The sequence below is a fragment of the Tupaia chinensis genome, unplaced genomic scaffold (assembly GCF_000334495.1).
Source record: "Tupaia chinensis unplaced genomic scaffold, TupChi_1.0 Scaffold145870_1, whole genome shotgun sequence".
NCBI classification, from domain to species: Eukaryota; Metazoa; Chordata; class Mammalia; order Scandentia; family Tupaiidae; genus Tupaia; species Tupaia belangeri.
The window spans coordinates 4,172,130-4,185,121 of record NW_006205727.1 but is presented as its reverse complement, the minus strand read 5'-3'; positions in this window follow the sequence as shown (position 1 = coordinate 4,185,121).

The window sequence follows — 12,992 nt, the reverse complement described above, 5'->3', positions numbered from 1 at the left end:
ATATCCTTACCTGTACATAAAATATGTGTAGAGATATTCAAGAAATTGGGAATACAGCTATTTTTACTAGGAAGGACAGAGATTGGGGTCAGACAGTTTTCAGTGTGAATTCTTCGCATTATTCAAATTTTTACTTCATATATGCATACTTTTGATTGTATGTTTACAATCAAAAATACCTTACTAAAAGTACATATATACACTCCAGTGGTTTAAGAAAATTAAGTATACGTGGAATACCTATTTGCCTCCTATTCATAATAATTTATTCCTTCTCTGCTCTAATTCTTAACTTATGGGAGTGTGTTCATAGGATCTTTGAAAATTTGGTAAAAAACTAAAACCCTCTCCCCAGTAGAATGCATAAATATACACACATAAACCCATTAAGTCCATAAAACTTAGGTTTAAAGCTGTTGTACCACAACAATATCTACCTGCAGGCTTCTTGTCAGAAATGTTTAACCAGATTCTAGTCAGATGAATCTAACATATGGGACACTCTTTAATATAACCAGCCTAAACTTATCAAAAATTCAATGTCATGAAAAAAACAAAATAGAAATATAAATCCAAGGAGACTAAGATTTAACAACTAAATGCAAAGTATCGGACAATAAGGAAATGCGAAACTGCATTCTATATCAGATAATATCATGGAATTATCATTTATGTTTTGGCCTATTAAACAACTGAGAGATGAAATACAAAGCATAGACATGGTAATCTGAATCTGAGCTGATGTTTCTTTTGTCTTTGCTTCTCTTGACTCAACTATAAGCTTGGTGAGATCAGAAACTCTAAGCTTTTACCATCCTTATAACCCCAGTGTCTAAATACAATAAAGTCAGTCAAAAAACATGAACTGACCTAAAACATTGGACCAGTTCACGAATCTTTCATATCTATTGTGTTACTCTGTAGCAAATCGAGCATCAGATAATATGGGAAAATGAAGAAAATGTTGAAACTAAGTCACTAAAATGAAATTCTAGGGTTGCCTCTCCCATGCACACGGATAAAAAGAGCCTTGCTTGTAGTAGCTTTGTACCACATTAACAAGAGTCTGGAAATACAAAGCACACCTGAAGTGAATAAAGAGTGTGCACTGCCATCTGTGCATGTAGCTGGCTTTACCCGGCATCCACCTGTTAGCTCTTTATTCTTTAATACTGCACTGACACCATTTTCTGTGATGATGAAGCGGCAGAGCCTGTCACTGGCAAAATAGCACCATGCAACTCTAAAATGAGTAAAACTATTTCAAGCAAATTGGAGACTAAGTGACACAAAGTGCTACAGATGGAGCACACTGGGCACAGGAGTGGAATGCTGCAGTGTTCATTGTCCCCACCATCCAGGAATGGAGTCCATGCTGAAATGCTGGCAGCAGACAAACAGACTACTACTGCAGATGCACAGAGCAAGTCATTGAATCATGCTGATCTTTGGGAGTGAGAAGCTCATTTAGTCTCCATTAAAACAAAAATGAAACCTATCAGTTGCAATTAGGTTTTGCTTTTTAAAAAATGTTTTCTCTTGGGACCAGCAGATGGCAAAGCAGTTACATCACTGGACTCTCATATGGCCGACTGCAGTTCAAGTCCCAGACCTAGTGGCTTGAAACTCATGCTGGGTGTATGCATGTCCACCCCCAAGAACCCAGGAAGAGAATGGAGAAGGGATTGTGGCATGGCCATCTCCTCTGGGGGGGGAGGCCTGATTTCTCACCTTCCCTCTCACTGTCTCTGACTCTTTCTTTCTCTACCCTCAGCACACATGCCATAAGGCAAAAACCCCTATTAAGAAAAAATAATAATAATGTTTTCTCTTAAAATTATTCATTGCTTTTTTTTTTCAGTCAGAAGACACATGTAATCACTGGACAGAGACAGAGTAACAAGGCAAACCCCATGGGTGATGTCACATGGAAATCCCTTCTCCACTTCTCCCTCCTTTTAGGACTTTGGCCAAGCATGCATATGTGCCTGATGTGTTTCTCAAGCCACTGGGCCCAGGACTCAAACCGCAGTCGGCCATGTGGGATCCAGTTACCTTCACCACCATGCCAAAGACTAGCCCTTCCATTACATTGCCTTCTCTCTTTTCACATACCTTCTTTGCTCTTTGGACATGTCTCTAGAAAGGAACCACAAGACCATCATTGGATTTGACACTTAAATTTTGTAGAACTCTATAAAATAAAGTTATTCTGTTTACAGTAAGGCTTAAGAGACCCACTGCAGCCTCTTTATTAAACCATGGCAACTGATACAAACTGAATTACATTTAAATAGAAGCATTGCTAAAAGATCACGTATGGCAGAAGTTAGTCTAAAAACTTTTTCCTAGCTAGAGGAAGGCACCTAGGGCTAACACTCTGTTACTTGCCTCTGAGGATTAACTATTCTCTTTATGCCAAATATTAAGCTTTCTTTTTTCCTGTTCTCTTTTTTGCTCTATACTAGCTCAGGAAGACATCAGAAGAGAATAAAAGAAGAAATAAAGGTTTATGAAAACAGAAAATGGAAAACCATTTCTTTCAAAGCAGTGCTCAGGCAAGAGCTCAACTGGGAAATTCATAAATACCTATGCAGTAGTAAGTCTAATTTAGCCTTCCTCTGGATAAAATATGCATAATTCCCCCACACTGATGTATGACCTGTTGCATAATTATCTCTAATTATGCAATTGATTCTACCTCCTGCAGTTCCTCTACCAATAACTGCTACTGGTCTTTCTGGGCCACAAAAATCAGATACTCAGATTTACCATTTTCAGCTCCCTGCTAATACCTGCCTGGCAAAGGGAAGATAAAAAGGGACACACTTTGCATTGCCTAAATAGTTTCAGGCTCCATTCCCTTCTGATTTCAGAACCCAGTAAAATCCATTCTTTTGGTTAAGCTTTAAAAAAATTATTAATGCAGATTTTTGGAGCTGGGGTGATGGCAGAGCACACTGACCCAAGATAAGAGTTGGAAATCAGGAGAAATGATTGGTGATATAAAATAATATATTACCTATCCTATTCTTCTTCCCCCATAGCTTTTTTTTCCTTAGTTTGTTAGGGCACTCACCAGAGAGAGAGAGAGAGAAAGAAATCACCCTACCCCCTCCAGAGAGGATGGCCACACCATAGTTCCTTCTCGAGAACCCTATTCTCCTCGCAGGACTCTGAGCATGCGTGCACACATACCCTGTGTGATTTTTCACGCCTCTGGGTCCAGGACTCAAATCACACAGTTGGCCATGTGGGATCCAGCCACATTAACCACCACGCCACCTGACCCCTAGCCCCTTCTTTATCATCTTCAGGTCCTTTCTGTATCTTTCTTCTCCTCTCTCCTTTTCTCTCACTTTCTACCCCTTCTATACCCTATGCTGGTGTCAGTCAGTGTTGCCAAAGGTATTCAAATTGGTAAAATTATTTCTGTCTCCTAGAATCAAGACTGAGTTCCCTTCTCCTTTTCATTCATTTGTCGTGTAGTGGCTAGCAAGAACATTTAGTCCAAATTAGTGCACAGCGATCCATTTGTCTAAGTGCTCAAATATTTACTAAGTAGTGTCTGGTATTAGCTGCATTGCAAATGAAGAGGAGGATGCCTTTGTCCTTGCCTGCAAGATGCCTGCACTTCAACAGAGGAAAACAAACATGCAAACAACTATACGTAATGCAAGGGTGAACCCAGAGATGGAGACACAGAGGGAAGTGCAATTAAATACCAGCAAGGAGAAAATTTCACTGATCACTACCTAAAGATGATACAGCAGAGAATTTTTTTAAAGAATATTTTAAAAGACAAGAGTGCAGAAATCAAGTTTTACTACTGGATATCATGCAAAGAAACTATCAATTTCAAAAAGCACCTCTTCCCCAAAATTTTTGTATGAGAAGGAGAGCAGCACAGTACAAATGCTTATTCCTCAGTACCAAAGAAACTGAGTAGATAGAAAATCAGAATAACACTTATAAGTGTTATGTGTCCACTTGTGGTGACTTTTATTCAAAGGTAGCACTTAGTTTGCCTTGTCCACAAGCTGCTACAGATGAAGCTGGGCAAATTGACTGGGGTTGCATAGACAAGCTAAACACCCAGGCCTAGACAGCATAAAAGGGAGGTAGTGGCAGATGTCTGGCTGGCAGGTTATCCCCGTTCTCTTCATTTTCTTGTCCAGTGAATTAAGTGAGTTTAGAGAAAGTGGGCCTAGGGAGATAACTGATGAAATATCCTACAGTTGGGTAACCAGGACACAGGGAAAGGGTAGCAATGTTGGGAGATGGTACACATGTAGAGAGATAGGCAAGTGCCAATCAGAGAAAGCATCTTTGTCCTCCGAGGCCTGTCTCTGAATAACTGACTTCTCCCATGTCCTTGCCCCTTCTTCCCAAAGTTAGAGTTTGGTTCTTCGCCCAAAAGCTAAACCTCATTCCCAAGCCCTCCTTTCCTACAAAGCAATTCCTGCCTAATGAATAAGGATGTCAACGACCAGCAGGGGTTTGGGAGTCAGGCATCTCATTGTTCAGTTTCTGCTTTTCATTTTCCAGCTTTTTAAATCTCTGAGCCCAAGCTTCTTCATCTGAAAAGTAGTGACAAGGTTGATATTGAACAATGTCTAGAAATTATAAAAGAAGCATTATGCAAAGTACTTTACATGCACTATTCATATTCAGAAGAAAGCTAAGATAGTATTTATAATAATTATTATTATAAGTATAATCTTTCTTTACATTCTAAGAGTTAATTAGCCTAACCAAAGTTAACCACAATGCACGTATTCTTGACTCTTTTACCATTGTAATAATACCTGATAAACTAGTTATTGAAAGATTACTATTAACAGATATGGACACAGCAATTAAGGCTATCATCTTTATTTTTTAAACAAATCTTTATTCATAATTTTATTAACTCTTTTTTAAAATTTGCTATACAGCATGCATGCTCATCAGAGAGAGACAAACAGAAGAAAAATAAGAAAGCAAGCTGTGGGAGTCCAGCGTTTTAACCACCATGCCACCTGCTGGCCCAATTACCTTTATTTTTCATGTTGTTGCAACTGAGGGTAATACTGTTTTTGTTGCCCTTCTCCTTTCCCAGATTCTGAGAGGTCTGATGTCTAATAAGCACAATTCATCAACCTATATACTACCAACTCTAAACTAATGACTTGGTAACAGTTCTAAGCACCAAATAATAAAACTGGTATATCTTTTAGATATTTAATCATAAAAATATACCTGTCAAAGATGCATAAGTGATCAAGAGACAAGGAAATGGGATCCAATACTATCTAAAATGGCCCCGCACACTTATTTTTTTTAAAGTTCATAATGACAAGATGTAAGATACAATGTTCTTACATGTTTCGCTTAGATTCCCTAAGTAAAATTATATGTCATGCTAACTTTTGACTATTCAAATGTATTTTACCTCTATTCTTATTTTTTTATTCATTTTTCATTGTAATGTTATCACTATGATAAGTGTTTAAACCTCTGACATGCTAACATGCCAATTTGATTAAACACAATGTAATCATTTGAAATACACATGGAGACTTCCCTAAATAAAACGAAACTAATCTTCCATTTTATCACTCCCTGCCTTACTGCCAGCTAACATCCCTGTGTCTGAAAGTGTCCTTTTCAAGCTACAGATCTATTTATAATACCATGTTCACTGTCTTCCTTCCTCTGGCACATTGTCTGTGACCTTGACCATTTCAGGACAGATAAAATAGTGCCATAAACATATGTTTATGAAGCTCTAGACATCTTGTAAGAGATTCCATGGTTATTAAAAGCAATAGTGACAAGGACAGTTCTATACTGCAATACTTCCTGTCAAGAGAAAAATGTCACCCTTACCATAGCACACCCAGAGGCATAATTAGTAGGTGCAAATGGATGGATTCCCTGTGCACCGTAGTGAGAAGGATAGGGTAGAGCACAGCAGTGGGAGATGCCTTCTGTCCACTGTGCCTGGGTGGGACCTCAGTCCTCCAATGTGTCCAGGGGATAGTCAGATCCTGTGTTCAAAATGTGGGGCACCAAAGGACAGCCAAGAAAGTAGCACCCAGTAGGAGATGCCAGCAAGAATTTCCATGACGATATGAGATATTTCAAATTTTCTGACTTTTCCTAACAACATCATTATGAAAATTACAATAATGAATCCTTCTGGGTACCTACTAAGAATATTAAAGGAATTCAAACTTCATAGTTCCTTGAATATTCCTCACCCATGAATACAGATACATACAGTCCCCACAAAGCTATAAATAAATCCTGCCTGAATGTCTCCTTCCTGTTCACATGTTTCTCCATAAAAAGTGGTAGTATCTCTTCCCTTTAATTCTAGCTTTCATCCTCATGATTCCTGTCTGTCAGGGACAGGAAATACAAATAAATGGGGCTCCAGATGCCTGCTCAGTTAACCGCACCCCCTGACAAAGTCTCCTTTCCTGGGACAAAAAAAAAAGGGGGGGGGGGGGAGGAAAGAAGGAAGGAAGAAAGGAACGAAGAAAGGGCCAGTGTGTACAACCCAACACTATGGCTATCTGCTGCCTCAGGGCCTGCTCTGTAAAACGGGAAGTGCAGTATATCCCTACCCATCCTTCCTATTCGAACATTTTATAATTCTGGGCTGTATGGTTGTAGATGAGAAGAATCTCAGGAGCAGCCCCAAACAGCCTCTATCCTGATCATGGACCCCTTTTTATAGTGGTGGGGCCTAGTCTGGGCAACTGGATGGCCTAGGACTAGGAGGTCCACCTCGGTCCTTCTCAGGGTTAACAGTGACTTCAAAGATGAAGCTGTTTTTTGGGAACCAGCAGTTAGCATAATGGCTATGTCGCTGGACTCCCATGTAGTTAACCGCGGTTCACGTCCCGGACCCGGTGGCTTAAAACTCACGCAGGGCACGTGTGTGTGCGTGCCCAAAATCCCGAGAGGAGAATGGAGGAGAAGGGATTGCGGCGTGACCACCCCCCCTGGGGGGTGATTTCTCGCTTTCTGTCTCTATGTCTCTGTCTATCTGGCGAGCGCACGCGCCCTATAGCGAAAAAATCTCTCCCCACCCCCCAACCCCCAAAAAAAGATGAAGCTGTTTTTCAAAACTAAGTGATTTTTCGCACCTTACAGGAAAGTCATATCTTCCTCACTTTTCCTATCAGTATCACTCATGTGTCAGCCCCAACTCCTATCCCAGCTTCCCCACTTGGTGTGGACAAAGTGGTGTGACCTCTGTGGGCCTCAGTTTTCTTACCTATATAAGGAAAGCATTAATGATATTGATTGCTGTTGTGAGGATTGAATTGGTTAATGTATGGAAGCTGCTTAAACAGTCCTTGGAACATAGCGAACATCAGGTCATTGCAGTAAATACCAGAATACTCCACTGCTCACAGTGATACCATTTTATCAGTATCACGTCAAATTACCATTACTGTGAGCACTAAGAGTAGTAGTGGTGTTCTATGCCAGCACAAGGATCCCAACACTGTTATCTTTGGTGCCCACAGTGAATAGCTTAGATCTCCACTATCAGAGTCTCTGCTAGGGGGCAGAGCACACAAAGCCTACTGCTTGTACTCAGAGACTTTATCAGAAGGCTTTCATTTTCTCTTGACAGGAGGCAGTGTACATTAAACGTCCTTGCCACCTTTACAGTATTAATAACTAGCAACTGTGACTAAGGATCATAAACATGTCAGTAATTTGATTCTGTGGATTTACGTCATGACTGAAATAATCGATGTCACAAAACAATAGGATAAAGGAAACCACCACACGGTAACACCCATCCTGCATTTATTTAACGTGAACTTCTTAGAATTTTAGTATTCTATACAGTAACTGTGTTTGATGAATTAATTCTTCTCTGATAACATTTATATATATTTTTTAGAGGTTTTTGCTGTAAGGTGCATGTGCTCACCAGAAAGACAGAAAGAGACAGAGAGACAGAAAGCGAGAAACCATCCCCCGAGGGGGTGGCCACACTGCAATCCCTTCTCCTCCATTCTCCTCTTGGGATCTTGGGCACTCATGCACATGTGCCCAGCATGAGTTTAAGCCACCGGGTCCAGGACACGAACTGCGGTGGACAACATGGGAGTCCAGCGACATAGCCATTATGCCAAATGCTGGTCTCAACATTTATATTTTGAATAACACTCCAATAAATGAATTGAATCACAGTGATAATAGTCATGGCAGAGAAACAATGAATTAAAATAATTCCCAAACCCACCTGTTCTCTCAAGAGGTCTAGAGGTATGACAAGGAGACCAGCAAGCACATTGTTCATTCCCACCAATGGTAGCTAGTAACACTCAGAGGGTATGGTTTTAAAATGATACTACATCTAAGCCAAAAAAAAAATAATAATAATATTGGGTCATTGGAAAAGTTATGACATATTTTTTCTATGTTTTTCTATACAAAAATGCATCGTGACTTTTCTGATGACCCAATAAATCCAATAATTTACATTTTTTAATCTATCCAATATTTGACACCTTTATAAGCTCTGAACTGAAGATATGTTCCAATCACTGAAGGTTTTACTTTATGATATCCGGTAATTTCAATACATATCTTGAACTAATTTATTCCTGTCACCCTAAATTCTACAGGGGCATCCTGACACCAGCCAAAATAGATGTGGAAGGAATCACTGAAATAGACTGATTTACTGAAAACATTCTTCATACAGGGTAGGGAGACAGAGATATGTTCAGAAATTAGTAACTGAAAAAATCAGAATAATACACAATTTTCTAAAAATTTAATATACCCTAACTTTGCTATGGATGAAGTGCAATGGTTAAGACAGAGACTCCCTGGTGGTAGACTGGTCTAGTGGCAACTCTGTTTTTCCCCTAACTTTCCCACTGGAGGGATCCAGACATGTACAGGTGGGCTGAGAGAAGTTCATGTCCTACCACTTCCTCAAATTGGCACACCCAAAACCCATGAGACAGTACAGTCAATTCTTCACTCAAAGTGATATAATCCATCTCATAAGATGATGTAATCCATCCTGTATGTGAGGAGTTGAGTGTGGCATCTCTGTACTAGTTAACTCATTCCTAAATACTAATTGTGGAAGGGGGGTCAATCCCAGACTTTTGAGAGCCCCAAATGTGCATCCCACTAATAATCAGTGTTTCCTCCTGCCATTTTCTTCCACACACTGTCTCTCCTCCCTCGTAGCTCCTTTCTCCCTGAAGTTTTCACTCTTCTGAGGTCCTGGCCACCAGAGTGGGTTTTCTTTTATACTCATTATCTTCTCCATGTGGTTCTGCTACCAAATAGGAAAGACTCAGATGTCTGTGGGTGGAGGTTACAGAGGAAAGTTCCTTTGCATGAGTAGGTCTCTGAGGAAGACCACCTTACATTGTAAAGGTTAATATTTTGCTAATATAATTTTCCCACCTTATTGAGCTAAAAGAGGGTCACCCTCATTCCTAACTTGAGTTGTATTTCAAAAAGCTACCTTCGATTTCCATATTAAACTAGAAAAAATAGCCATCCCAACCCTCTCAATCCCATTAATTTCATTTATCTTTATCTTGGCATTTAACATTAGGCAAAATTTGTATTAACCTTCTTAATACTAATTGTCTGTCTCCACCTCCCCACACCTTCCCCACTTGCCTGGACCCCATCCCACACACCTCAGCCACATTAGAATATAAACTCATTTAGGATAACCACTGCTTTACTTCCAGTATCTATGAAGGTGCCTGGCACAAGGTGGACATGCTCCAGACCTGCATTCCCAGTTGTTTATTGGTTTATCACATCTAAGTTACAATTTGAACAAAGCTGAATTGTAGAAAGATGTTCTCAGAAAACTCACTTTCCTCCTACATTTTCTACTATTTACCATTCTCCCCAACTAGAAAATTCAGTCACCATTGAATTAACTTCTCCCCTCCTCCCTTTTCAATTCCCCACATTCCTGTCAGCCTTCACCATTTTCCTCTTCCTTCTCCTGCACCCTTCTTACCTCCCACATTTAACTGACTTCCAACTAGACAAGCCTTCCTCTTCCATCTTCTGCCTTCCTATCTATAAATGTTACCAATTCTCTGAAGCCTTTCCTTACCCCTACAGCAAGTGGCTTTGATCTCTGCTTCACACCATTGTGTCTCTTCCGAGCTTTTAGATCCTTTCAATGCTTTTCAGGTCCTTTTAGGAGTTCACACTTTTTTGTGAGGATTAAATTGGTTAATGTATGAAAGTCTCAAGCCTTTTCTAGATTGCCTGGATGTTCTTTTTTTTCTTTGGTTTGTAATTTTGGAATCACGAGTCTGACCTTCTCTTTTCTCTTTAGGGCTTTCTACTTTTTTCACATAGCTCTATGAAAGTGCTCATAAATTCCCTGATGGCCAAACTCCCCAAGATATCTCCACCACATTTTAAACTCTTTGAAGCTGGAGAGAAGTCATATAGCTTCCTGCCTTCTATTACTAATAAACATCTGCTAAATGAAGAAAAAGCCTTCTAGAACTCCTGCAGGAAGTTTTCCTGCTGTCTAGGACTGATTAAAAATGTGCTTTCTATTGCTCAGACTATGAACACTGAATGTGTATTTAATCTGAAATGTGTACATAATAAAATATTTGGAAAAAGTCACTAGGTTCTTCCTGTAATGTGTTCTATGTGTTATTCATAAATGTCTGTCTGGACTGGCATTTTACGTCTATGCCTGTTTAGGTCACTGCTGAATATTTGACATGGTGTGGGAACTGTGTTTATTTACATACTGCATAAAGCAGCCATTGCGACATTATTCACACATGGGGCCTCTGGGCCTCTCCTGGGCATGAAAGCGCTGCTGTTGACATTTATGCTTTTCTCAATGTTTCTTCTTTTATCCTGTTTCTCCAACACAGCAATGTTGTTTCTCTCTAGAACTTAAATTCAGTGAAAAGTAGAGACCTCTAAATTTTTTCATTTGAAATTTTAAAAAAATTTCTTTTAGCTATGCTATGAACTGAATGAGCTAAAGTCTCTTCTTCAAAGTTCTTGAAGGTTGACATTTAAATTTATTCTAAAATAGTTTTTGCATGAAAAACCAAGAAAGGGAGGATTGTGGTTTGTACCTTGGCATGGGATTTTATGTGAGAGGGATAGAAGCAGAGTGGCAGTGTTGAAGCTGTCTGCAGGATTTACTGGCACTGATTGGGGCAGGAGTGGCCCAGTATCTAAACAAGCCCATAATTCATATGACTAACTCTAGCTTTTGCCTAATCCTCCACCCCACCCCTCACTCACACACACATAATCAACATATATGGAAATGTTAATAAAGCTACCACCTCATTCTCTTAGAAATGATTGAATCTCCTTACACTATTTTCCACAAAAGAAAGGGCTTTGGGGACAAAAGGTTGCAAAGGGCAGCAAATCCAAGAAAGAATGCCTGCAAAACTTTCAGGGAGGGGATAGAATTAGACATCCTTCAGCCCAATACATTCTCTAGCAGATATGCTTTTGAGCCATAGAAGCATCAGTTATGGCTCTGAAAACATTTTACATGCACATATTCAGACACTCTAAAACTTAACTTTTTAAAATACTTTTTAACCCAAAATTTAATTTTCAAGGCATGTTTAAGTGTCATCTAAATATACTCTATGGTTACCTGAGTCTTGTTTCAGTACTTAAAGTATCATTTTCATCTATCTATACCTTTGAACCTTTTTAATAATAACTCATCATAATCAGGAGTTTGAACTGATTAGCCATGACATGACCCAATATCTACAGAGAGTAACAGATTTTTTTTTTTTGGAGAGGTTTTTGCTATAGGGCGTGTGCGATTGCCAGACAGACAGAGAGAGACAGAGACAGAAAGCAAGAAATCACCCCCCAGAGGGGATGGCCACGCCACAATCCCTTCTCCTCCATTCTCCGCTCGGGATCTTGGGCACACATGCACACGCACCCAGCATGAGTTTAAGCTACTGGGTCTGGGACGTGAACCGCGATCAACTACGTGGGAGTCCAGCGACATAGCCATTACGCTAACTGCGGGTCCCAGTAACAGATTTTGAGGAGGGTGCATTATATACAGAGCTCCAGATGCATGGCCAAGTCCTATCTCCAGGGTTCCAATGACTACAATGACTGTCCTTAAAATAGCAGGAAGAGTAAGTATCAGACTAAACCCTCACACCTCTTAGAGCATCTGTGTATGTGTGTGTGAGTGTGTCTTTTTGTATTAGGGTAAAAAGGTATAAAAGTAGATATTATATAGTGCTTGAGATGCCAATCTGGGCAACTGAAGAAAGTAGGTTGGACATAAGGGTAAACTGAAGGTCCTACAGTGGCTTCTCTCAAGTTCAAAAAGTCTCTGGTTAGAAGCAATTGAATGAGTGCATTAACTATGCTTCTCCCTAAATCTAAGGAGCAAAAAAGGAAATGTGGAGTGTTAAAGGTGGAAGGAGGATAAGCAGGCAGGAAAGTGTAGTTGGAGGGATAGCTTCCTCAGGCTATGTCAAGAGGAGGAGGCTCTCCAACAGAGTCCCCTCTCAGCAAAAGGAGTAAGGAGGCCACCACATCCTTTACAATCTAGAGTCCCCTACCATCTGGTCAAGCCACTGCTGAGCACCTAGATGGATTGTGCATTCATGATTCCCACAGTAGGAGAGGTTCTAACACAGACGAGAGCAGGAGAAAGATAATAAATATATTAATTCTTTCTCTGTTTCTTCAGTCCAACTGGAAATGGTGTAGAAGACCTTAGAAAAGGCTGGGACCAGCAGTTGGTATAATGGCTATGTCACTGGACTCCCATGTAGTTGACTGCAGTTCGAGTCCTGGACCCAGGTGGCTTAAACTCATGCCAGCGCAAGTGCGTGCATGCTCAAGATCCCGAGAGGAGAATGGAGGAGAAGGGAATGTGGCGTGGCCATCTCCCCTGGGGGGGAGGGGGGGCGGTTTCTCACTTTCTCTCTCTGTGTCTCTCTGTC